Raw genomic sequence first — 27,875 nt, forward strand, 5'->3', positions numbered from 1 at the left:
ATCGAACGTTCTTACTCCGTTCGCGGAGTCCGCTGACTCAATCCAGTTCCAATGTCGACGCCCAGTCCAGTCGTCGCAGCTTCTGTCGACGTCTCAGGGCCATCGCCGTCGATCAGACGCCTCGCTGATCGTCTTCCTCGCCGATGCTTCATTCCTCTCGGAGAACACCGGTCCCTCCCAGCTAGGCCTAACTGTCGGCCTCTCCTGAGTGCCACTGGCTCGAACTGTCGACGTGGCTCTCCGGTGATTGTCGGTGGGTTGCAGTCTCGTCGAGCTGGGGTAGTGCCGCAGGTGCCATGAGAACTGCGTGATGAGGCTGCCGCAAGCCTGGGACGCCTCGCTCGGTAGACCCCAAGGTCGACGGCCGCCCTCCCGGGACATGCACAACGCTGCCTCCAGAACTCAGCCCTGCTGCTCTCGTCGCGGGTGCGACGCTGGCTTGCACCACCTTGCTCCTCGACAACTCCACCGAACAATGCCCAACTCTTCTTCTGTGGTCTCTCACCTCAGCTCGGGTCGCGTGGCACGCTCCTTTCTCCGGCCAATGGCGTGCGTGGACGTGGCGGGCGTGCACACCATCGGGCACCTTTCCATTCCCCGCACACCATCGATGCATTCCGCCGTCCGGCACGCGCCCCGTGCCCCTTTACTCATGACACGGCTTCAACATGCTTCACTTCTGTAATTATTAATATTTTCTTATTCTGGAACATCCCCCAGTGAGTGAACAGTGTTTAGTTATAGAGATAAGGGCTAGTAGAAGGAATGTCAAATCTTTAAACTCGTGAGGCCACACGATCCCGTGTTAGAAGTCATATTGAGCGCAACTGTACACAGTGGTAAAGTACTTATCTCTGAGGACGGAAGCGTGGTGATAAGTCGGTGTGTGTCCCAAACGCACATCAACGCTGCGTCGGAGACTATGAAGTTGAGAGTAAGTAAACATTATTATTCAATGTTCTCGTTTTATTTCATTCTCCTTTGTTGTTTGGAAGCTCTCTCCAAACAGATGCGTGATTGACGCGATCTGCGACTGCAGAGCAGGCATAGCCGGCTAGTGCAAGCACGCTACGGCAGTGGAGGCGTGTACGTGCAGACATATAGAAAACTGATTTTAGCACGAAGATTTTGTTATGTAAACTAAAAAATTACACCATTTCCCGCTAAAGGGGACCATGAGGCGATGCGAAGCCGGTGCACTTGCACGATCGCGTTCCGTTGGCGTTCGTTGGGCATGCTACGGACCTCGCGTCGTGGAACGCGAAGAGGAACGCTACGCGCGTCTTGTCTTCCCTGTAGCCTGGCCGTTAATTCTCATAGGGCGAGCGGGGAACGCGGTCGACAGGCGTGCGAGAGGGGGGGCAGCGTAGGAGAGGGGAGAGAGAGGGGGAGGGGACGCGCATGCGCGGGTGCTCATCGCGGCGTTGCGCAGGAGAGAATTTCGGCGTGTCTAGCCCGCGTTTCAGGGGAAGTGGAGAGGGAGGGAAGGGAAGGGGAGAGGGGTGTGGAAAGGGGAAGTGGAGAGGGAGAAATGGGAGAGGGGGTGTGGAGAAGGGTAGTGGAGAGGGGGACAGGGGAGCGGGGGAGTGGAGAGGGGGAAGGGGAGATGGGAAGGACAGGAGGAATCGTGAGGGGGAGTGGAGAGGAGGTGTGTGGAGAGGGTATGCGCATGCGCAATAAGGGTGGTCACGCCGCACACCACCACCACCGGATTGAACTCCGCCATAAGATACTTCGCATCTAAAAATAATATACGAGCATGGCAAGCGCTAAACAGGTACACCAGCCTTAAAGATATAAACTGTGAATTGAATGCGTCTAGAATGAAAGGAATATTCATCGCTGTCGAGCCTAAACATGCGAAACACGCATAAATGTTACCGCACCGTTCTTAACGTTCACATTAGCGACCTATTCCAGCTCCTTGTAAGGGGATTGAAAAATCGTTGGGAGGTAGGCTGGGTACTCCTCTTCACTAGCCTTAGCATTGCCCACGAAATGCCTATAGTGCTATATTGCAATTCTGCTATTTTCTGTGGGCTCCCAGTCAGTTCCATCGACGCTACGCATGAAATAAGAACTAGACATAAACAATGTCTTCGCAATACCGATTCAGCGTGAAAAAAGACATATCGCCATTTGGAGACTATGCTTAATGGGTGAATCAGAATTAAGGCAGGTCTGAAACAATGTTTCATTCCATGGGCGCCTCTCCCATAGAATAAACGCAATACCCTGCACCGAATAAATTGGCAAAAGGTCTTGTCACGGCGAACGAATTGTATACAAAGTTCGCGTCTCTCCTTCTCCCAGTGAGCCTTCGGGAAGCGGTAAAACTTTGTTCCAGGTGAATTGTTGCAGGTATTGTGACAGCCCACTTCACAACAAGCCTTGTTGCTCCGACGCTGAGCCATGGAACGACCGCCAAAGAAGAAACGCCTCGCAAAACTGCAGAAAAAAAATGCCCCCACCTCCCCGAAGGGAATCGTGAGGAAATGCGAATGCATTTCTTGCGCCGAGAGGACATGGCGTAGTAATTAAAATGGCGTAAAGCTGGACACATCGACGCGCTCAAGTGTCTCCCTTTAGGGCGCCCCTTTCAACGAACGCTTCCTACGTGCATTCGTAATCACCTCAGGGATGTTGCCACCGCCTTCAATGCAGCACAAACGCGTTTAGAACGCGCTGTTTTCAGGCTGTGCCAAGGCAGCACAAACGCTACAAACGCGTTTCAAAAGCACTGCGTTGAGGCTGTGGCGCAGGGAGGAGAGAGAGTGAACGGCGAGAGAAGGAGCGGCGAAGCACTGCACCTACCCTCTCCTACACGAGGATAAGCGCGCGCGCCCGCAGCTGTTGCTATAAAGAGGGACAATAGTTATTGTGGGGTAAATAAAAGAAAAACATAAATGAATATACCCCGACCCGTACCACAAGTATAACGGGTTGCTATAAAGAGGGAGTGAGAACGGAGAGATAACACCTGCCGGCGCGCGGACAACGCCGGATGCCTCACATAGCCCGACTAAAGGCTGTTTCACATGCCGCGATTGCAGCGAAGAAAATCGCTCGGTTCGCTCTATTCGCTCTGTTCGCAACCGCCGCTAATGGCGGTTTCGTTTCACATGGACTGCGAATGCTCTGCGATTTTCCCTCTGCGACTGGCGCGGCGCGCAAAGCTGCTTGCTGCCGTTGTTTGTGGCAGACAATGCATAAATTTCGAATGTGATGTAACAATCTGTGCGTTATGATAATCTTAACTGTTCATCACCGGTAGCGAAGAGCACGCATGTTTTGTCATTTAAAAACACTTTTCGATCTAAATTCACTTGAGAATACGCAACAACGGCCATAACCAAAACAAACTCCTTGGCGCAATTTCGACGGCTCGGCCGGGTTGGCGCAATTTCGACGGGTCTCGACTGAAAAATCGCTCCGCCGCTGCGAACAGAGCGAAAAATTCGGCAGATCCCACGTACCGTGGGAGTCGATACTATGCGAAGCATGCGGCGGTAAGGTGACTGTGGCGTAATTTTTTTACTGAGCGACACGTTACAAAATGAAGGTAAAGATAAATTTTATACGGACACATATATGTTGAACAGCCGCATATGTGTTATATAACCAGTTTACGGTTGGGTAACGCTTCCAACGGCAACGTAGGTGTTACCAACACCAGAAGCGGTAAGCTGATATGTAGTGCTTATACTTGTTCCTTATGATGGAGAACGCACGCACGTTTCACGAACCCGTGTGCGTGTGTGGAAGAAGTTCTTGACAGTTCTTGAACAAGGTCATCATCACCGCGATCAGTGAGCACCAGCAGCTGGTCATGACTTGTTATAGGATCCGGTCGTGATCGTGGTGACGAGGGGTCCATGTGTAGTGAAGTATGTTGTATAGTAGAGCTGTTGGAATTTGTCAATGCCTCGGCCATTTCGTCGACAAGTTGTCTGTCGATATAGCCGGCGACATGTCGGAACCTGAAGCCACCCTTCGTGTTGTTGAGGTATGGGCCTGGATAGTAGACCAACATCAGTAGATGGCGCTTGTCGTATTCCTAGACTACCTGGGCGTATGTGGCCTACGTTGCTTAGTCTACAAAGCGGCTGTCAATCAATGAGGCATCATCCTCGGTCAGCATGAGGCCGTCCACTGCCTCGTAAGAAATGAAGAAAACACTGCGTCATTCAGGCGGACGAAGTGCATTTTACGGTGCGGTGATGTGGATATCATATGTAACTTTCGTTATTGTATTCCTCGGGGGTCGAGCAATGCTTCAATGTACCTTGCTGATTCATAGGAATACAAATGTAATGTTTATTAGACTGCTATAAAAGCGGAGCCAACACTGGAACCACAGACGTTAATCTGATATGACGGCTGTATCGTAGTAGTACACCTCGTAGGAGTGTCATGTAGTGTTTATTGCTTTCTTGTAAGATTAGATAGCGAGCACTACAACCACAATTGACATTGCACCGATATTAGGCCTGCATAGGCTGTTTTCCAAACCAGTTTATAAACCTGGCGTGGCTCAGTGATAGAATACCTGACTGCCACGAAGAATGCTTGGGTTCGATTCCTGTTGGGATCCTAATTTTTATTCTTTCCATTCGGTCAAGTCAACACTGCTGATGTTGGTTTTTTTAACGCTCTCGCATTTAAGTTACCAATGTCTGTTCTCGCCTTCCTGGGTAGATATAGACTGTCAATCACCTGTGGCGCATACCCGTACATTGCGGCCCGTGGTAAACGGGTATGTGCCACACATGTCTAGTGGAAAGTGTTTGACGACGTACACGACAGGATTTTCACGTTATTCATGTCATGACCCGACAATCAGAATCGTCAAATCCTCTTACCCTCCCATGCCAATTTTGGTCTACACCAAGTTAAGGAGGCGATCATGAGAGCACCCAGACGTAGGCGGCTAGATAGATAGATAGATAGATAGATAGATAGATAGATAGATAGATAGATAGATAGATAGATATAGATAGATAGATAGATAGATAGATAGATAGATAGATAGATAGATACGTAGATAGAAACGCTCAAAGTGCAAGAGGTTCGCTAAGAAATGCCGCTGACCGCTGCGGCGAGAGCGATCGGCCGTTTTTTCGCTGTGAGCGAATTCGCAGCCTGAAAATCGCTCTCTTTTGTGTCATGTGAAACGGCATTAAGAAATGCATTCGCATTTAAAACACGAAGGAGCTGGCATGAACGCTGTCACCGGCCGCGGCGTGCGAAAGCTATCACCCCACGGACGCGCGCTCCGCCGCTAGAGGCGTTCCCGTCAGCGGAGAGTTAGAAGCGCACTGTGCCCATAGGCGAACGTATCGGAGCGCTAGAAAAAGTGCAGCCGCGATCCTTTCGGAGAGGAGACGCGTTCGGTTTCAGCCGCTGCATTTCCAGGCTCCTCTGTTCGCACCACTAAGATATATGTTCTAGTTCACTATAGTGTTCCCGGTGTCCTCTGTCCATAATAAAGTGCTAGTGGAGGCTAACAAATTGTCGACTAAAGCTGTGTCCATATGGCTAGCAAACCACTGGCGACCATGAGTAAAAACTCGTAGTGTGAAGCAGTCACGCCACATAAGTATTTCAGCTGACTGCGCGTATGATTTACTTTTTTATTACTCTTAAGTCTTGCATGCGTGATGATATTGCCCGTGCGAATAAGTTATTTTCGTTCCTTCCTTGTGCGTGTTCGTCTTGTGCGTTTTTACGCACGCACAAACGTTCTCGAACTCTATCACCGGAACTAGGCCACACTGATGACGCTTGACACATGATTCTTTGCATTCTGTTGTTGCCCCAGCGCTAACAGAAGGCTTGAAGGATGATAAGCTCAATTCCGCACAGCATTATTAAAGGTAAATAGTCTTCAAATTCACTGCATGGAAAATCCGCGCAAAAAAGCTACAGCGCGTAGCAGACGCCCCTCACTTTCCGCGCATTTCCCGAGCGCGGAAAGCCCGCGGCTCCTAGAGTTACTGTATATGCTACCTTTAGAAAGGTAGCATATTGTCACGTGGTCGGGGACGTCGACGAAGACAGCAGTCGGCGTGTTCATGATGAAACTTCATTTGGCCGAACTTGTGGGCGGGAAACTGATAGTCAAACTACAGCAATGCACTCACAGCGACGAACAGAGCGTCGACCGTCGATCAACTGACAAGCGGTGAAGCGCGTCGGCATTTATACATGTGACGTCGAATATTCCAGCGTTATCGCTGGTTGTCGTGCAAGGTCTAGAATGAGCTCGAGCGTTCGCGTCTTGCGCGAAATCTTAACAAAACGATCTACAATAACCGCGAAGCTTCTCGAACAATGATGTGCGGTTTGCGCTGAGCGTTGCTGACAGCCTTTGCCAGTCAAACCCGAATACATCAAAATAAAAAATGAAGCGGGCGTGGCATTGCCCCCCTCTGAAGAAGCATCGTCCCGATGCTTGCGACAGAACAAAGAAAAACAAGTGCATACACAAATAAATTACAACAAGCAATAAGTACAAGCAAAATTACAATAATAAAGGAAAAGGTACAGTCATAAGGTTCGCTAACGCGCATAAAACGGCTTAAGGCGCACGACATGGACGACTTCAGATCGTGCACAGCGCCTTTGACAGCTCGTAATGCCGTCCGGGATAACCTCGTAGTCTAGAGCGCCGAGACGTCGAAGCACCTTGTATGGCCCGAAGTATCGCCGAAGAAGATTCTCGCTAAGTCCCCGACGGCGTATCGGCGTCCAAACCCACACACGGCCACCGGGTTGGCATTCCATGTGGCGTCGTGGAAGAATATAGTGGCGGCTGTCGACCCTCTGCTGGTTCTTGATGCGCAGGCAGGCGAGCTGTCGAGCTTCTTCGGCGCGTTGTAAATAGGCAGCGACGTCGAGATTGTCTTCGTCGGTGGCCGTTGGCAACATTGCGTCGAGCGTCGTTGCTGGGCTCCTTCCGTAGACCAACGTGTAAGGCGTCACCTGCGTCGTTTCTTGCACAGCGGTGTTGTATGCGAAGGTCGCGTACGGAAGGATGGCATCCCACGTTTTGTGCTCGACGTCAACGTACAGGGTTGACCTCATCTAAGCGGCACACCTCATTAGTATTCAAACCGGTAAAACTAGAACGTTTCTTATACTTCACGGAGTGCAATGCCCGTTATAGAACGTCTAATCATGGTGTCGACAAACACAGTAATGAGTTTCCGAATTATGTGTTAAACAACAGCTTCAATGAGGTCTTGAATACTAATGAGGTGTTCAGCTTAAATGTGGACGACTCTGTACGTGGCCAGCATGTCGGCGATGGTCTTATTTAGCCGCTCGGTGAGGCCATTGGTCTGAGGGTGGTAGGCTGTGGTCCGGCGGTGGCTCGTCTGGCTGTACCTCAAGATCGCCTGAGTTAGCTCCGCAGTAAACGCGGTACCTCTGCCGGTGATGAGGACCTCTGGGGCGCCATGACGCAGAACGATGTCTTCAACGAAGAACTTCGCTACCTCGGCGGCACTGCCTCTAGGTAGGGCCTTTGTTTCGGCGTAGCGGGTCAGGTAGTCGGTAGCTACGACGATCCACTTATTACCACTAGTCGACGTTGGGAACGGCCCCAGGAGGTCCATCCCGATCTGCTCGAACGGTCGCCGAGGTGGCTTGATCGGCTGAAGAAAGCCCGCTGGTCTTGTTGGCGGTGTCTTGCGTCGCTGAGAGTCTCGGCATGTCCTTACATAGCGAGTGACGTCGGCGGCAAGGCGCGGCCAGTAGTACTTTTCCTGTATTCTTGCCAGCGTTCGGGAAACACCGAGGTGTCCTGCTGTCGGGTCGTCGTGCAGGGCCTGGAGGACTTCTGGTCGCAATTCTGAAGGCACCACGAGAAGGTACTTGGTTCGATGTGGTGAGAAATTCTTCTTTTAGAGAACGCCGTTGGGTAAGAAAAACAACGCCAGTGCTCGCTTGAACACTTTCGGAACGACGGCGTTCTTGCCCTCGAGGTATTCCGTAAGGCCTCTGAGTTCCGGGTCGGATCGCTGTTGTTCAGCGAAGTCGTCGGCACTTATGGTTCCCAAGAAGTAGTCATCATCCTGGTCGTCTTGCGGCGGCGGGTCCACGGGGGCACGAGACAGGCAGTCGGCGTCAGAGTGTTTTTTTCCGGACTTGTAAACGATGGTAATGTCGAATTCTTGAAGTCTCAGGCTCCGTCGTGCGAGACGACCTGAAGGCTTCTTCAAGTTAGCTAGCCAACACAGGGCGTGGTGGTCACTCACAACTTTGAAGGGCCTGCCGTAAAGGTAGGGGCGAAACTTTGATGTAGCCCAGGTTATGGCAAGGCACTCCTTTTCTGTCGTAGAATAGTTTGCTTCCGCCTTTGATAGCGACCGGCTAGCGTAGCTGATTACCCTTTCCAATCCGTCAGTCCTCTGCACAAGAACGGCGTCGAGTCCTACATTGCCTGCGTCGGTGTGCACTTCTGTTTGTGCGTATTCGTGGAAATGAGCGAGTAACGGAGGCGTCTGCAGGCGTCGTTTTAGTTCTTGATATGCTTCCTCCTGCGGCGTTTCCCACTTGAACTCGACGTAGGTCCTGGTAAGGTTGTAAGTGGCTCGGCGATGCGGGCAGTTTTTGACGAACCGCCTGTAATAGGCGCACAGGCGGAGAAATCGACGCACGGCTTTCTTGTCGGCAGGTGGCGGGAATGTAGCGATGGCGGCTGTCTTCTGCGAGTCAGGCCGTACTCCGGACTTTCTTATCATGTGTCCCGAGAACAAGAGCTCCTCGTACGCAAAGCGACTTTTTTTCTGGCTTCAGGGTGAGTCCGGAGCTATTTATTGCTTGAAGTACAGTTTCAAGTCGCCGTAGGTGTTCGTCAACGTTTGAGGCAAACACAACGACGTCGTCCAAGTACACGAGGGAAGTCTGCCACTTCAAGCCAGCCAGTAATGTATTTTTGACACCTTGGAAAGTCGCGGGTGCCGAGCAAAGCCCAAATGGCATGACCTTGAACTCGAACAGGCCGTCTGGTGTTATGAAGGCAGCCTTTTCTCGGTCTCTCTCGTCGACTTCGATTTGCCAGTAGTCGGTCTTGAGGTCCTTCGACGAAAAGTACTTGTCGTTGTGGATTCGATCTAGAGGATCCCCTTCCGCGTCTATCCGCGGAAGAGGATACACGTCCTTCTTCGTGACTTTGTTCAGGCGACGATAATTGACGCAAAAACGTAGAGTCCCATCCTTCTCCTTCACTAGCACCACGGGGGATGCCCACGGGCTCTTCGACGGCTGGATGATGTCGCGTAGCATTTCGTCGACATGTTTCTTCACGGCCTCGCGTTCTCGCGTCGAAACTCGGTACGGGCTCTGACGAATTGGTCGGGCACTTTCTTCTGTTATGATGCGATGTTTCGCGACTGGGTTCTGTCGAATTCTTGACGACGACGAGAAGCAGTCCTTGAATTGTAGGAGCAGGGCTTTTGGCTGGTCTTGCTTGTGCTTCGGGAGGCTCGGGTTGACGTCAAAATCGGGTTGGGTTCGTCGATCCGTCGAAGCAGGTTCGGTAGCATCGAAGAGGGTGAAAGCATTGCTGGCGTCCACGAATAAGTCGATGTAGGCGACCGTGGTACCAATGTTGAGGTGCCTATATCTGTGGCTGAAGGTTGTCAGCACTACCTTTGCTTTGCCATCACGCAGCTCGGCTATGCCTCTTGCGACGCAAATCTGACGGTTCAGAAGTAGGTGCTGATCGCCCTCGATGACACCTTCAAGGTCTGCGGGTTCTTTGGTGCCGACGGAAATGATGATGCTGGAGAGAGGCGGAATGGTGACGTGCTCTTCTATCACATTCAATACGGGGTTTCCTGGAGTCGTGTGTGGCGGCAGTGCTTTTTCTGAGGTTAGTGTTATTGCCTCAGACCTCAGATCGATGACGGCGCCGCGGTGGCTTAGGAAGTCCATATCAAGTATCACATCCCTGGAGCAAGGCTGTAAGATTACAAAGCTCGCAGGATAAGTCCGGTTATTGATGGTGACTCTGGCGGTGCAGACTCCAGCAGAAGTTATTAGATGGCCCCCAGCGGTCCGGATTTCGGTACCTTGCCAAGCGGTCCTAACTTTCTTCAACCTTGTGGCGAATGGTCCACTGACGACGGAATAGTCGATGGAATAGCGGTGACATTGTGGCCGTCGATTAGTACGTCGAGGTCGCTGATCCGTCGTCTTGCGTTGCGGTTAAATTGCGGCGTCGGGTCACGGCTAGGTCGGCTTGTCCTGCTGCTTCTACGTCGCGTCGACAGGTCTTCTTCAGGGACGGAGGTTTCGTCGTCAGGGCTTCGTTCTGCTTCGCGTCGTGTTCGGCAGGTGTCGTCGCGTTGTCGTCGTCGGCGGCCGCGGAGGATCTTCGGCATTTTGTCGTACAGCAACCGCACCTCCATCGGTCGCTGCCCTTAGTTTCCCGGACACGGGCTAGGCGACCGGCCCCGGTTTGGGCGAGTGTGCTTCCGACGGTGCGGTGCTATGTAGCGGCCGGGCGACGGCGAGCGGGAAGGTCGTCGTTCGTGCCACTGTGTTCCGGTCAGGTAGTAGTCGATGTCGCGAGGCCGTTCGCCTGGCTGCGGGCGCGGCGCGTTGACGGCGAATCCGCGTAGACCCAACTGTCGGTCCTGGCAGCGGCGGTACGTGTGGCCGGCCTCCCCTCAGTGGTAGCAGAGCGGGCGGTTGTCAGGGGCGCGCCAAACGTCGGTCTTCCTTGGCGCGTAGGGCAGGGCATAGCGCTGGGCGACAGGAGGATGGTAGGGCATCGGTAGAATGTACTAGAACTGTAGCATCGGTGATGGTGGCGGCGGCGGCGTCTGGCGGCCGAACTGCTGTGGCGGCGCAGCGTCTTGACGTGGGCGAGGAGGGGGGAGGGTGTTGCGTCGGGCTGCAGCAGCATAGCTCTTTGCCTGCAGCTGCGGCGGTGCCAGCTGAGAAACACCCAGTGACTGTTGGATTTTCTCGCGTACAACGTCAGCAATCGACGTCACTTCGGGCTGTGCAAAAGGTGCGAGCTTTCGCAGCTCCTCTCGCACGATGGCTCGGATAGTTTCGCGCAAGTCGTCGGAGCCGATGGCATGACCGGCTGCGCTGTCTTGAAATTCGCGGCGATTGTACTGCCGGGTGCGCATCTCGAGCGTCTTCTCGATGGTTGTTGCCTCCGAGAGGATTTCTTGGATGGTCTTGGGTGGGTTTCTCATCAGTCCCGCGAACAGCTTCTGCTTGACTCCTCGTATGAGGAAGCGAGCTTTCTTTTCCTCGGGCATGTCAGGGTCAGCATGGCGGAAGAGTCGGTTCATCTCTTCCGTGAAGATTGTCACTTTTTCGTTCGGGAGCTGCACCCGTGTTTCCAGTAATGCGACGGTCCGTTCCTTTCGCACGACGCTTGTGAACGTTTCCAGGAAATCGCTGCGAAAGATGTCCCAGGTTCGAAGAGTGGATTCCCGATTTTCGAACCAAGTCCTTGCCGCGTCTTCCAGGTAAAAGTACACTTGGCGCATCTTGTCCTCGGTGTTCCAGTTATTAAATGCTGAGACCCTTTCGAACGTCTTCAGCCAGGTTTCGGGGTCATCGCTTGGCGATCCATGGAAGGTAGGCGGTTCTCTTGGCGGCTGCATCACGACAGCTGCAGGGGACACTGCGGCTGTCATCGTGCCCGTTGTCTTCGTCGGCGTGGCTCTTGGCTTGTCCTGTAGGAGCCCAAATTGAGGGGGTAGTCCTTTGAGTCTCCGGCTTGCTCGACTGTCCCTGATGGTGTCGGTGTCTTCTTCACGAGCGGGGCTGGGTTCACGGCTTGACGGGGGCGCCCGGAACATGAACGTACCCAGCACCTCCACCAGATGTCACGTGGTCGTGACGTCAACGAAGACTGCAGTCGGCGTGTTCAAGATGAAACTGTTTATTTGGCCGAACTTGTGGCCGGGAAACTGATAGTGAAACTACAGCAATGCACTGACAGCGGCGAACAGAGCGTCGACCGTCGATCAACTGACAAGCGGTGAAGCGCGTCGGCATTTATACATGTGACGTCGAATATTTCAGCGTTATCGCTGGTTGTCGCGCAAGGTCTAGAATAAGCTCGAGTGTTCGCGTCTTGCGCGAAACCTGAACAAAACAATCTACAATAACCGCGAAGCTTCTCGAACAATGATGTGCGGTTTGCGCTGAGCGTTGCTGACAGTATTTGCTGGTCAAACCCGAATACATCAAAATAAAATATGAAGCGGGCGTGGCAATATACAGTAACTCTAACGGGTCCGGCGCAGCAGCGGCGCGGCGCGCCAGTTCACCGCGCCAGCCGGCGCTTTGGACACTCCGCGTATTCTCGTTCACTCCAGTTCCGGCGCGCACATGTTTCGGTTAGGGTGGCTAGAATGGGGAGGTGTGACGACCGCGGTGCCGCCATCATTGCCTAGCGAGGCCCCGCTGCGCGTTCTTGACAGTGGGGGGAAATTCGGCGCATCATTCGGGGGCGCCGTGGGTATTTGCCGTCCGTGAGCAAGCCTTGCTTGTGTCTCGTAGGTCACGGAGCAGCAGCGCAAGTTAGCTGTCGTGTTCAGTGTAGTACGGCCTTTTTTTCTTGCGTTTCCCGATTCTTTAAAGCAGGTGATGTGAGCGGATGTCGTCGTTCCCTGAAACGCTTTGAAGAATGCCACCGAGGGAAAAAACGCAAAGGTGGTGTTTTGTGCCAGGTTGCGACGGTGGCTACAAGTACTGCGGAGAAATTTGAGTGTCTCTCTTCTGTGAAGCTGCCTGCAAACATGTATGTTAAAAGTGTCCACGTACCATGCAGAGGGCCGACAAGGTACTGAAAGAAAGTTCTCCGGTTTTCGAAAGGGGCGCGAACGTACGTACCTTGCAAGGTACGAGGTTCGTACATGTATAAGCATATATAAAAGCTGAGGTTTGGACGCTTCTTTGCCAAGCTTTTACAGCTTCGCAATGAGCCTCAAGGAAGATGTGTCCCCTGACTTTTGGAGGCCCTGCACTCCCAAGACCAACTCCTTCCTTAAAAAGAAGTACCTTTGGACCAGGCCCGTAGCCAGCAATATTTTTCGGGGGGGGGGGGGGGAGGCCCACTTGCTGAAAACCTTGACTATTTGAGAAAAACACCTGCTTTCATTATTTATTTTTGGTAAAAACACCTACTTCACCAAAATTTCGGAGGGGCAGGGCCCTCCCTAGCACTCCCCCCCCCCCCTTGGCTACGGGCCTGCTTTGGACGCACTACCTGCCGAAACAGCAGATGTTGCTATTGACCATGTGGACTATGTAGACCAACACAGTGATCGATGCCCACCTGGTTTACTGCATTGCGGGATATGCAGTCAGGACGCGCAGCTCTCTACATCATATTGCGACGCTTGCAAGAATGCCCGTCTTGTGACACCAGAAAGTGTACCGCACCACTTGCCAGCAGAAGCTTGTAAACAGGTGTACAAACGGAGCTTTTTTACTGCCTGCATCCAAAAGTGGCAAAGGATCTTTTGCGCCTAGCAGCCCATGTGCCACGGATTGGCTGCAGGGAGCATTTCAATTCAATTCAATTCAGTGTTTATTCAAATACCTTAATACAAAAAATGGTTACAGAATATATTTGGGCCATTAGCCTGTGTGGCTATTTAGTGGTCCAATCTATTACATGAGTATTTTATTGCATGTCAGGAGGAGAGGTGCAGTTAATATGATTATGAATCAATACACAAATTTAATGACAGGGCAGCTTTTAAGGTATATTTTATGTAATTAAATACACATGGCAATAAATGATAAATTGCTGCAAGTAATAATATTCTCATTAATATTGTGTCTAGCAAGTATTTTAAGTACACAAGTAATAAAGAATAACTAAAGGCATACATTGTAACAATACAGAAGATAGTGATACCACAAAAATAATGAGCACAATATGAACACAAAATGAACTGCTTTGAAGAATCAAAACAATCGAACTGACATCAGAACTAGAAACAAAAAGAAAGAAAAAATATGCCAGGCGAGTCGTAAAAAAGTGTGGACGTGAACTTTGGTTAAGAACATGAATGATTTACAAAATGCCTTTTACAAGTGAATTTAAAGTTACGGGCAAGTTTAATTTCAAGTGGAATTGTGTTCCAGATTTTAGCATCAGTGAATTGTATTAACCGTTCGCCATATACATTCCTGCAAGTAGGAAGGTTGAAGTTGCCATTGCCATGTCTTGTGTTACGGGTCGGTGTAGAAAACGTACTCACAGGTAGTGGAAAATTGATGTTAATGATAGAATTGATCAAAAGCGCAGTTTTATAATTTTGCTGAGACGTGAAAGGCAGTATCCGAGTAGATGAAAACAAATCTGAGCTTGGGCAAGAAGAGGACGATGAGCTGCTTTAACAAGATGGCTTGCCATGTTTTGCTGCATTACACGAGTTCATTTTCTGCTCAGAGGGCGGAACCAGCGTGCTACTGAAAACAAAGGCAATAGGGTTAAGCCTGTGTTGCGTAATATTGCCACGCTCGCTTCTTCTTTTATTTTGATGTGTTCGAGTTTGACCAGCAAGGACGGTTATCAACGCTCGATGCTGGCCGTGAAGCAGTGTTCGAGAAGCTTCACGATTTTAGTAGATCGTTTTGTTAAGATTGCGTGCCGCACGCGAATGTTCCAGCTTTGTCGAGAGATAACGCCGCCACCAGCGATATTGCTGGAAAGTTCCATAGCGCCTGTATAAAAGCCGACGCGCTTGACCGCTTGTCAGTTGATCGACGGACGACGCCCGGTTCGCCGCTGTATTTGTACAGCGTGTATTGCTGTAGTTCTACTTCTCATTTTCCGGCCACAAGTTCGGCCAAATAAACAGTTTCATCCTGCAAACGCCGACCGCTGTCTTCGTCGACGTCACGACCACGTGACATCTGGTGGAGGTGCTGCTTCGCTCATGTTCCGGTCGCCCCCGTCAGGCCGTGAACCCAGTCCGTGCCGCAACGAAGACATCGACGCCTACCCCGAACAGCGAGCAAGCCGCAGGAAACAAGGACTACCTCCAGAATACCAGCCTTTACCCGACAAGACCAGGAAGGCCCCGACCATGACCAACACAACAGCGACAATGACAGCAACCATGCCGCTTGCACCCGTGCTGCTACAGCGCCCAAAGGAACCACCGACCTTTCACGGATCATCTGCTGAAGACCCGGAAAGTTGGCTGGAGAAGTACGACCGCGTCGCCATTTTTAACGAATGGACCGATGAAGACAAGTTAAGACACGTCTACTTCGCCTTGGAGGACTCTGCCCGAACTTGGTTCGAGAACCAAGAGCGAAGCCTCACGACGTGGGACATTTTTCGCACAAGATTCCTTGCCACATTCACGAGTGTCGTCCGCAAGGAGAGGGCCGAAGCTCTGCTGGAAACCCGTGTGCAGCTTCCAAACGAGAACGTGGTGCTGTACACGGAAGAGATGAGCAGACTGTTCCGACACGCCGACCCAGCCATGCCCGAGGACAAGAAAGTCCGCTTGCTCATGCGAGGGGTAAAGCAAGAGCTCTTCGCTGGGCTAATGCGGAACCCACCGTCGACAATCCAAGAGTTCGTCTCAGAGGCGACGACGATTGAGAAGACGTTGGAAATGCGCAACCGGCAGTATAATCGCCGATCGATTCAAGAAAACCCAGTTGTTCATGCTGTCGGCTCCGACGACCTGCGCGAAACGATCCGAGCGATCGTGCGGGAAGAACTACGCAAGCTCTTACCCTCACCACAGCCTGAAGTTGCGTCGATCGCTGACATCGTCCGAGAGGAAATCCAGCAGTCTCTGGGCACCCCCGAGTCAGCGCAGCCGCAGCTGCAAGCAGTGACCTATGCTGCTGCAGCCCGACGCAACGCCCCCCCCCCTCCTCGCCCAAGTCAAGACGCCGCGCCGCCTCAGCAGTTCCGCCGCCAGGCACCACCGCCGCCGCCACCGACGTCATACCGCCCGCCAGCCGGCCAACGATACACGCCGAGGAAGACCGACGTTTGGCGCGCCCCCGACCACCGCCCACTCTGTTACCATTGCGGAGAAGCTGGCCACACTTACCGCCGCTGCCAGTACCGACAGATGGGACTGCGTGGATTCGCCATCGACGCGCCGCGTCCACAGCGAGGGGAAAGACCACGTGACATCGCCGACTACCTCGCGGGAACGCAATGGACGCCCCGACAACCTTCCCGTTCGCCGTCGCCAGGCCGCTACGTCTCTCCCCAACGCCGACCATACACTGGCCCAACTCGGGGCCGGTCACCTAGCCCGTATCCGGAAAACTAAGGACAGCAACCGATGGAGGTGCGGTTGCTGTACGACGAAATACCGAAGATCCTCCGCCGACGACGACGACGCCACGACGAAACCTTCAGGACACGACGCGAACCAGACAGAGCCCTGACGAAGAAACCTCGCGGATCGATGTAGACCTGACGACGCAACGTGGAAGCAGCGGTACAAACCGACGTAGCCGTGACCCGACGCCGCGGCCTAACTGCAACGCAAGACGACGAACTAGTGACCTCGACGTTCTTATCGACGGCCACAGCATCACAGCCCTCGTCGACACCGGAGCCGACTATTCTGTCATCAGTGGACCGTTCGCCACGAAGCTGAAGAAAGTTAGGACAGCCTGGGAAGGCCCCGAAATCCGGACAGCTGGAGGTCACCTCGTAACGCCAGAGGGAATCTGCACAGCGAGACTCACCATTAACAACAGGATTTATCCCGCGAACTTCGTAATCCTGCCGCGTTGCTCGAGAGATGTCATCCTTGGTATGGACTTCTTAGGCCTTCATGGTGCAATCATCGACCTGAGGTCTAAGTCAATAACACTGTCCACGGAAAAGGCACTACCGCCGCACACTCCGCCAAGAAAGCACGCCTTGAATATGCTGGAAGACCAGGTCACCTTTCCACCTCGCTCAAGCGTCATCATTTCCGTCGGCACTCAGAAATCAGCAGACCTCGAAGGCGTTGTTGAAGGCGACAAGCACCACTTGATTAACCTCAAGATTTGCGTCGCAAGAGGAGTAGCAGAGCTGCGGGCAGGGAAAGCAACAGTTATGCTCACGAATTTCAGCAACGAGTACAAGCACGTGAGCAAAGGCACGACGGTCGCCTACATCGAAGAAATCGTAGAAGCCAGCAATGCTTTCGGCCTCACCGATTCTCCCGAGCCTACTCCGACGAATAAAGCGCCGCAACCAGCTTTCGACATCAATCCCAGCCTTCAGAAGCACAAACAAGAACAGCTCAAAACCCTGCTCTTGCAATACAAGGACTGCTTTTCGTTGTCGTCAAGAATTAGGCAGACTCCCGTGGCAAAACATCGTATCATCACAGAAGAATGCGCCAGACCACTCCGTCAGAGCCCGTACAGAGTTTCGACGCGAGAACGCGAGGCCGTGAAGAAACAGGTCGACGAAATGCTACGCGACGACAACATCCAGCCGTCGAAGAGTCCGTGGGCATCCCCGGTGGTGCTAGTGAAGAAGAAGGATGGGACTCTACGTTTTTGCGTCGATTATCGTCGCCTGAACAAAGTCACGAAGAAGGACGTGTATCCCCTTCCCCGAATAGACGACACCCTGGATCGATTACACAACGCAAAGTACTTTTCGTCGATGGACCTCAAGACCGGTTACTGGCAAATAGAAGTCGACGAGAGAGACCGAGAAAAGACTGCTTTTATAACACCAGACGGCCTGTTCGAGTTCAAGGTCATGCCCTTTGGTCTTTGCTCGGCACCTGCGACTTTTCAACGGGTTATGGACACAGTACTGGCCGGCTTGAAGTGGCAGACGTGCCTCGTGTACTTGGACGACGTCGTTGTGTTTTCCTCAAACTTCGACGAACACCTTCGGCGCCTTGAAGTTGTACTTCAAGCAATCAAGACCTCCGGACTCACCTTGAAGCCTGAAAAGTGCCGCTTCGCGTACGAGGAGCTCTTGTTCTTGGGTCACGTGATCAGCAAGGATGGTGTTCGCCCGGACCCGCGGAAAACAGCTGCCATCGCTGACTTCCCGACGCCCACCGACAAGAAGGCCGTACGCCGTTTTCTCGGCTTGTGCGCCTATTACAGACGTTTCGTCAAGGAATTTTCACGGATCGCCGAGCCACTGACGCAACTCACGAAGGCCGACGTCGAATTCAGGTGGGAAACGTCGCAAGTTCAAGCATTTCAAGAATTGAAACGACGCCTGCAGACGCCTCCCATACTTGCGCATTTCGACGAATACGCTGATACGGAAATCCACACCGACGCAAGCAGCGTAGGACTCGGCGCCGTCCTTGTGCAAAAGACCGACGGATTCGAAAGGGTCATCAGTTATGCTAGCCGGTCGCTATCAAAGGCAGAAATCAACTACTCCACAACAGAAAAGGAGTGCCTGGCCATCATCTGGGCTACATCGAAGTTTCGCCCCTACCTCTACGGCCGGCCCTTCAAAGTTGTGAGCGACCACCACGCCTTGTGTTGGCTAGCTAACTTGAACCCTTCAGGTCGCCTCGCACGGTGGAACCTACGACTTCAAGAATTTGACATAACCGTCGTTTACAAGTCCGGAAGAAAACACTCCGACGCTGACTGCCTGTCCCGCGCCCCCGTCGACCCAGCGCCGCAGGACGACATAGAGGATGACTGCTTTTTGGGAACCATAAGTGCCGAAGACTTCGCCGAACGACAGCGAGCGGACCCAGAACTCAGGGGCCTTGTGGAATACCTCGAGGGCAGGACCACCGTTGTTCCCAAGGCATTCACGCGAGGACTGACGTCTTTTTTCTTGCGCAACGGTGTTCTCCTTAAGAAGAACTTCTCGCCGCTTCGAGCCGATTCCCTTCTCGTAGTGCCCTCGACATTGCGACCAGAGGTCCTCCAGGCTCTGCATGACGACCCGACGTCTGGACACCTGGGTGTTTCTCGCACGCTCGCAAGAATACAGGAAAAGTACTACTGGCCGCGCCTTGTCGCCGACGTAACTCGCTACGTCAAGACCTGCCGGGACTGTCAGCGACGCAAGACACCGCCGACTAGGCCAGCCGGACTTCTGCAGCCTATCGAGCCACCTCAACGGCCGTTCCAGCAAATTGGGATGGACTTACTGGGGCCGTTCCCGACGTCCAATACCGGAAACAAATGGATCGTCGTAGCTACCGACTACCTCACCCGTTCGCCGAGACAAGGGCCCTACCCAGAGGCAGTGCCGCCAAGGTAGCAAAGTTCTTTGTTGAGAACATCCTCCTGCGTCATGGCGCCCCAGAGGTCCTCATCACCGACAGAGGTACGGCGTTTACTGCTGACCTAACTCAGGCAATACTGAGATACAGCCAAACAAGCCACCGCCGGACCACAGCGTACCACCCACAGACCAATGGCCTCACCGAGCGGCTAAACAAGACTATCGCCGACATGCTGGCCATGTATGTCGACGTCGAACACAAGACGTGGGATGCCATCCTTCCGTATGTGACCTTCGCATACAACACGGCCATGCAAGAAACGACGCAAATGACGCCGTACAAGCTGGTCTACGGAAGGAGCCCGGCAACGACGCTCGACGCAATGCTACCAACCGCCACCGACGAAGACGATCTCGACGTTGCCGCCTATTTGCAACGCGCCGAAGAAGCTCGACAGCTTGCCCGCCTGCGCATCAAGAACCAGCAGAGGGTCGACAGCCGTCACTATAATCTTCGACGACGCCACATGGAGTACCAACCCGGTGACCGTGTGTGGGTCTGGACGCCGATACGCCGACGTGGGCTCAGTGAAAAACTTCTTCGGCGATACTTCGGCCCATACAAGGTGCTTCGACGTCACGGCGCTCCTGACTACGAGGTCGTCCCGGACGGCATTACGAACTCCCAGCGACGCCGCGCACGACCTGAAGTCGTCCATGTCGTGCGCCTTAAGCCCTTTTTTGCGCGTTAGCGAACCTGAGAACTCTACTTTTTCCTTTTTATTGTAATTTATTTGTGTATGCACTTGTTGTTTCCTTTGCATGTTCTGTTGCAAGCATCGGGACGATGCTTTTTCAGAGGGGGGCAATGCCACGCTCGCTTCTTCTTTTATTTTGATGTGTTCGAGTTTGACCAGCAAGGACGGTTATCAACGCTCGACGCTGGCCGTGAAGCAGTGTTCGAGAAGCTTCACGATTTTAGTAGATCGTTTTGTTAAGATTGCGTGCCGCACGCGAATGTTCCAGCTTTGTCGAGAGATAACGCCGCCACCAGCAATATTGCTGGAAAGTTCCATAGCGCCTGTATAAAAGCCGACGCGCTTGACCGCTTGTCAGTTGATCGACGGATGACGCCCGGTTCGCCGCTATATTTGTACAGCGTGTATTTCTGTAGTTCTAGTTCTCATTTTCCGGCCACAAGTTCGGCCAAATAAACAGTTTCATCCTGCAAACGCCGACTGCTGTCTTCGTCGACGTCACGACCACGTGACAATATTTTAATGTTCTGCATTGAATGTACTGTTTTGAATAAACTCGTATGAAGGCACCAGTCTTGTACTTTATAGCAATTTTTTACTGCATTGCAGAAAAACCTGCGTTGACTTCCTATATTTAAGGTACAGTGGCGTAGCCAGGTGGTGGCACACCGAGCCCGTGCCCCCCCCCCCCCTCGAAATTTTTTTGCCAAATATGGCATACAGAGCACAGAATGACACTTGACCACATCTGCCTCTCCGGCCCCCACTTCTGATCAAGGCAGTGCCCCCCCCCCCCCCCCCGAGAAAGACTTCTGCCTACGCCCCCGTTAAAGTACTATTACAGTCGCAAATATGTGATTGATCTGCAAGGGACACATGCAGGGTTTTCCAACCTGCTGGCCTTGGGTAGCGATTCCTCTAAGCACTTTTCGCAAGACACAAGCGCAGCAACCTCGCAAGAGGTGGCCGCAAAAACCCGCACTCTGTTGCCGGGGTCTCAAACTCACGTCAGCTAGCGGGTCGCAGTCGCAAATTTAGTCTCCCTCAATTAAAACGAGGGCGGGGGAGGAGTTAACATAATGTCAGCTAACTTATTGCCATTTGAAAGAAGGCCTTTCCCATATCTCATATATGTGTCATTTCTGACATTTGCCGTCAGAAACACATCGGCATTGATCTCCAGAATGTCAGAAATGTGAACGCCGATTTTGAACTACAGAGTTTCTGTTACACAGTTATGTTTCAACAAATGGTGACAGAATGGGGTACCATCGTGAAAAAAATTCTTGAGTCCATTCATGTCTGTGTAGTAGCTGATGAACATATTTATCAATAAAATTAAAAAAAAAAGATATGAGGAAAGGCAGTCATCTGCGGGTCGGGCCGCTTGCAAACGGTCCGCGGGCCGCGTGTTTGACACCCTTGCTGTGTCGGCTGCGTGTTCGGCGCTTTTGAATTACACGTGAAATGAAATGAGAGCAGTGAAAGACTTCATAAAGTTCTCTCGACGTCTACAACACTACATAAAAGTGCATCGAAAACACTGCAGCGGAGAAAGAGCGCGGCCAAAGCAGCCACGGTGGTAAGCAGATGAAGCGAGAAAAGCACGGCGCCCCCGCCAGCATGCGCTATCGTGCGGTAGGAACACGCCTTTGGGTCAGCTTCCGGAGGCCGGTCGTCACACCTCCTTTTTAGCCACCCTATCTCGGTCACGCCGAATCTCGCGGCTCCGAGACCGCGCGCAGCGCCACCACGAGAACCGGCGCGTGGCGAAAGATGGCGCCACTTGCCCTCGTCATGGAGGAAGGAATACTAAGGAGAGGCCCTGACGTCACATTCGTGAAGCCTCCACATCGCAAACACCCGCATCGCCTCCTAGCGAAGGCGCAGCGAAACATTTCGCGACTTCCGCCGCGACGTTTGCAAGCGCATGCGCGCATCGCGAAACTTTGCAGCCTTTTTGTTTGTTTTTTGTTTTTCGCCGTGCAAGCGGTGCAGTCGATTCACGCATGCTAAGGTATGGTATTTGCGTGCGAAGCTCTCGGATGTGCGCTCTGTTGCTTGTTACTCGTTCTGTCAACTCAAAACTCATGCGCCGTACATAACGTGCGCTGAAGGCATCGTACGTTTTAGAGGCTGTGTCGTTCAACGAAAGGGCAATAAACTTTTGTTGTTATTATCGGACTACGTGACGTATGTATTGTTCGGTGTGCGCTCGATCGCTGCGTGCTTGTGTTGTGTGCGCACTGGAATTACGAACTTTACGTGCACGATCGCCTATACAATACAGCGGTGTCCTCTTTTCGACGTGGAGTTACGTCAACTATAGATTGGAGTTGCGCCGCAACCGCTAATCGGGCAATAGATCGGGAAATCGGGCTACGAGAAAGGAAAAGAGAGATCTAACGCCCTGTAGAACGCGTAAGTCACTGCTAGGTAAGTTCGAATACGATGATGCAGGGGCTGAATGTTTTTGATTACGGCACGTGCCGGTACTTTCTGCACTGTTGCACAAAAATGCTCCACGAAGAATCTCAGCACGCTGTGCTCGGGCCTGCCACGCACGAACAGTCTGGTAAACGTCTGCTTGCAACGTTTTACTACGTGCAAACCGCACAATACGCGCTAAGTTTACGCCGGGACTACAAATCCGAGCAGAAGCGAACCACCGCGGAAAGCACGCCGCGGGGCGTCTGCTGTTTTGTTTGCCCCATACCGGTTTGTTTGCCCCATAAATCTGACGTCACTTCCGCCACACTTTTCGCAATGCATTGGGATACGATAGGGCCTCTCCTGAGTTTTCCTTCCTCCATGGCCCTCGTGTAAGAATGGGAGAGGGAAGTGTTTAGCAGAACGGCGAAATGCCCGTGCGGAGGCTTCGGGCGCGTCTCGGATCCCCACAAGTGGTATTTGCACTCGGTTGGGTAATGGGAAGTGCTTTTTCCTAATAGGACCTAATTAACTGCATTGAATGAGAGCGTGAAGAACGGTAAGTGGTTGACAACATTGATCGCACATTGGTGTGTGTCCTGTTCTTAGTCCTGTAAGTGTTACTTCTGTGCGGCGTGACTTTGATACTGGCGGCCAGTTATCAAGGTGCGACTTGATCACGTATTGTTTATTTTGTGTGTGCCTATCCCATGAGCTCTGTCAATAAGGCCTCAGCTTTCCTTTAAGGAAGGGTGTTAGGTCTAGTGCAGGGTTAGCTACTGCTGTATTGGTCGCGTTTTCGTGGGCTGATGCAGCTAGCTAGCTGGTCCGCCAACACGTTTCCTTGGATCTTGCGGTGCCCTGGCTCCCAACACACTATGACATGCGGTTTGAGGGTGGAGATCGTGCATACGAGTAAATAGAGCGAGACAAGGACAGAGTTTTTGTGCTTTTTTCGGAGTTTTCAGAACTTTTACCACAGTTAGGGAATCGGTGTATATACAGCACTTTGTAGTTTAAATTGTTTAATGTCCACTGTCCACCGCAAATATGGCGTATGCCTCTGCTGTGGAGATGCTTGTATTCCGGTGCAGGACGCCGGCATGTGAAACGGATGGACCAACTGCTGCGTATGACACAGATGTGTTAGACATTGAGGCATCTACAAAGAATTCAGGACAGGTGTACTTGTGTTGCATTTGGAGGAAGTATGTACGGATATGTGCAATAGGCGCGTGTTTCGTAGCAACATCGAAGGATGCATCACATTCTGTGAGTTGTCACTGCCACGGCAGCAGATAATCAATGGGAGTCATTAGACAGTGTTAATGGAGTGGCAGGCTCATTTGCTCAGCTAGGCCTCTCACGCGAAGTGAGTAGAGCTGTCTCAACGAAGGAGGGTTGTCAAACAGCAGAACTGGACAAATAACTGATTGAGGAGTGTGAGGGGTGTTCCTTGTCCGCGTTCACTTTGAGATAATATAGAAATGACATGTAATATCGCTGCAGGTGGAGCGACCACTCGTTCGATTCGACGTAGAGGCTGTCTACGGGGCTGGTGCAAAAAGCACCAGTAGAAAGAAGGATACCCAAATGGTGGACTGGGTCAAGCAAATTCAAGGCGCTTGGTGTCGCGGACTGATAGATTATCGCCCCATAATTTAGGCGCCTGCCGTATAAGGCTTTTATAAAGGTTCATCAGACACTTCTTGTCAATAGCCCACGTAGTGCGTGACAACACTTAGAATATTCGTAGTTTTTATGCACTTGTTTTTTATATAGTTGACGTGTGATATAAAGGTAAGTTTTGTGTCTACAATTCAGCCTAGGAAGTTGAGCTCCGTTTTTACCGAATGACGCTGAAAATGTAGGTCAATGTCTGGATCGGGATGAAGGTCCCTCTTTTTTGCGCATTCAGTTTAAACCCATTCTCGTCTGCCCATTTAGAGACCTTGTTCAAACTCAGCTGAACCTGCCGCTCACACATTGAAAGGTTGCACGACTTAAAACAAACCTGTACATCATTGACATATGTGCTCATATATATATTAACACATTGCGTGGGATGCAAACACGCAGGGAATTCATTTTTATAATAAAAAAAATCACAGCATATCCACGGAGTGAATGATGATGAGTGGGCGAAGCTGCGGAGGTTCATCGGTAAGCCGTGAATCTTCCGTGAATTCTGCCCAGTACATCATCACCGACGTGAGATCGGGCGCGTTTATACTAAAGGTTCGATGAGTTATGACGACTTCCAGCTCACTTTAATTTTACATGTACGCTGTGAATTTTCATTGTTTAGAAAACCATTGCTTTAGAAAACATCTGGTGTCTTTTGTTAAGCAGCTGGCGTCTTTTTGTTTTGCTTTAGAAACATCTGGCGTTCTTTCGTTTTGCTTTTACAAAACATCTGGCGTCTTTCGTTGGTTTATTTCATCAATCAACGGCGTTTTGAACAAAATTTTTATTGTTTAATCACGCACAGGAGAAATCTCACCAGGCACTACCTTGGAGGTAAAGAATGGCTGCTAATGGGAATGAGAGACAGAAGAAGTCGGCTTTTAGCTAACGCTGCGAATTTTTTATTGTTCAACAACGCACAGGAAAAATCTCCCACCGGCACCACCTTGGAGGTCAAAGCGTTAGACTGGTTACGCACTACGACTACGACTACGAGGGACGAACGGGTGCCGCCTTAAGGAGCTTCGCCCCTAAAAGTGTGCAACTCGTGACACCGCCGTGTGGCACTCCAGTCTCCTAGACAAATGTTTGGCACAAAAGATTTCCCACTTGCACACGGAACGTGCGTTTGGACAAAAAGAAATGCATAGCATTTAAAAATGTCGATTACGGTCAGCCTCCTACCTCGTACACCTAAATGTGAGAGGTCTCGCAAAATGCCGAAACGCCATGTGGTGTCGTAGGCCTTTTCCATATCGAAGAATACTGAAAGAACGAATTGCTCGTGTAGAAAAGCGTCGCGAATTTGTGCCTCAATACGTACAAGGTGATCAGAGGTAGATCTGCCCTCTCGAAACCCGCACTGGTATGGGTCATGTGATTTGTTTGCTTTAAGGAAATGTAGCAGCCGGCAATTTATCGTCTTTTCGAAAACCTTGCAGAGACAGCTAGTTAGGGCTCTAGGCCTGTAACTGAAAACTGAGGATGCGCCCTTGCCCTGTTTTAGAATAGGGATAAAAATGGCTGCTTTATAGGCGGAGGGGATCTCACCCGAAAACCAAATAGCATTATACAGGAAAAGGAGGGCTTTTTGAGTTTCAGGGGGCAGGTGTGTCAATATTTCATACACTATACGGTCGGAGCGTGGGGCGGATTTATTGTAGCGATGCCTGTAGTCAGGGTTTAAAGTCTCCCTTCACTGGAGCCCCCGGGGGCCCTCATGCATAAAACGGCGATAGACGCACACACACATGTTATATATATATATATATATATATATATATATATATATATATAGGGCGTTATTCTGTGTGGAAGTCAGTTTCGTCACAACTCTCACAGGTCACAGAAGTCGTTCGGACAATCACAGTGTAGCGAAGCCAACTCTCTCTAGAAATGAACAAATGTTTATATTTAGTGTGTCTATCAATCAGCACTCAAAAGATTGGCATTTTGGAAACAATGTTCCAAAAATAATAACTGTTGAGGTTTTACGTCCCAAAACCACGATCTGATTAAGAGAGACGCCGTAGTGGGGGGACTCCGGAAATTTGGACCACCTGGGGTTCTTTAACGTGCACCTAAATCTAAGTAGGCGGCTGTTCTTTGCATTCCCCCCCATCTAAACGCGGCCGTCCTGGCCGGGAATCAAACCCGCGCCCTCGAGCTTATAGCAACGTGACACCCTACGTGCTAAGCTACCATGGCGGGTTAATTTTTGAAAAATAACTCTGGATGTAAAGCGTGAACGATATGCGAGTTAGAAGCAAATAACCATAGCTGCAACGCGGAACATTTATTTACTCACCACATTTGAAACCTTAGAACCTTAGGCACGAGATGCTATATTTTATTCTATCGCCTAATTACGCAAAAATGTAGTCTGACAAAGTTTGGAGGCACAAAGAAACGAGCACAAAAAATGACAGGGCTAGTGCCAACTAACAACTGGTTTATTGGAAAGAACATTGCATCCAAGGCAACTTGAGGTGCATGCGCGAGTCACATTGATAAGCACCATAGCAGAATGGCAAACGACCTATTCTAAAAAGTGCAATTCGTTGCGATATAATGTCAAAGACGGCACACTAAGCACACTGGCCACCATTCTTATTTATGCAAAAAGCCTCGAACAATTCTCTGGCCACCTGATTGCGACGTTTCCCAAGCCGTATGTAAAACCGTATTGCCAATGTGTAGTTGGGGTGGTTTACAGTGCGACGAGCTGGACACCCATAGGCGTGCGCCCCCTTCAGGGAGGCGAAGGCGGGCGAAGGTTCATCGTAGAGCCCCCCTCCCTATTAAGTCAATGCATGGGGCAGACTTTGCGCCCCCCCCCCTTCCTAGGTGACTAGGGGGGCGGGGGCGGCAGCCCCCCTGCTTGGAAATATGTGCCTAGGAAGTTCGCATGGTATTCCAAGCTGTCGCCTTGCGTGTTTACTAGAGGAAATGAATATGCTTGTCGTCCTGCTACCCTACTAATCATGTTCCAGCCTTTACCCTCATGAGTATATGTATTGGTGCCTGATAGAAATTTTTGCCAACTCCCCCTTCTAGCCTGTCGGCGCGTTCTCCTGCCTTGAGACTTTATGTTCTTAAAGGTGTAAGGTTTTCTGCTGTCGGAAAATCTCGAAACAACCTCCATGCTTTTTCGCCCCGCCACGGTGGTCTAGTGGTTATGGCGCTCGACTGCTGACCCGAAGGTCGCGGGATCGAATCCCGGCCGCGGCGGCTGCATTTTCGATGGAGGCGAAAATGTTTGAGGCCCGTGTACTTAGATTTAGGTGCACGTTAAAGAACCCCAGGTGGCCAAAATTTCCGGAGACCTCCACTACGGCGTCTCTCATAATCATAGCTTGGTTTTGGGACGTTAAACCCCAGATATTATTATTATTAACCTCCTTGCTTTGTTTTGCTTGTTGCGCGCATTTCGGCACTCATTTTTCCACGATGGGACACCTTGTTTTCCAGAGAGTCCACTTGTTTGTGGTATACACTCGGCTGTAGCATCAATCAGAAATGCTGTAAAGTAGTCTACAGCTGCATCTATGCTTAAGGCACACATGTCGGTCCAACTTCAAAGTGTAGCGTTACGAAACTGTTCCCAATGGGCTTCGTTATTGTGCCGCTCGGGAACCTGTGCAGGACATTCATTCGCTATTGGTGTGCTCAGAACTACAGGAAAGTGGTCACTTCCGTAAGGAATATCGATAACTTTCCATTTAACTAGGGGCAAAAGTGATGGAGATGTAATGCTGAGATCTATGGATGAGAATAGTTTGTTTGCGAGGCTGTAATATTCT

The sequence above is a fragment of the Rhipicephalus sanguineus genome, chromosome 2, assembly GCF_013339695.2.
Source record: "Rhipicephalus sanguineus isolate Rsan-2018 chromosome 2, BIME_Rsan_1.4, whole genome shotgun sequence".
NCBI lineage: Eukaryota > Metazoa > Arthropoda > Arachnida > Ixodida > Ixodidae > Rhipicephalus > Rhipicephalus sanguineus.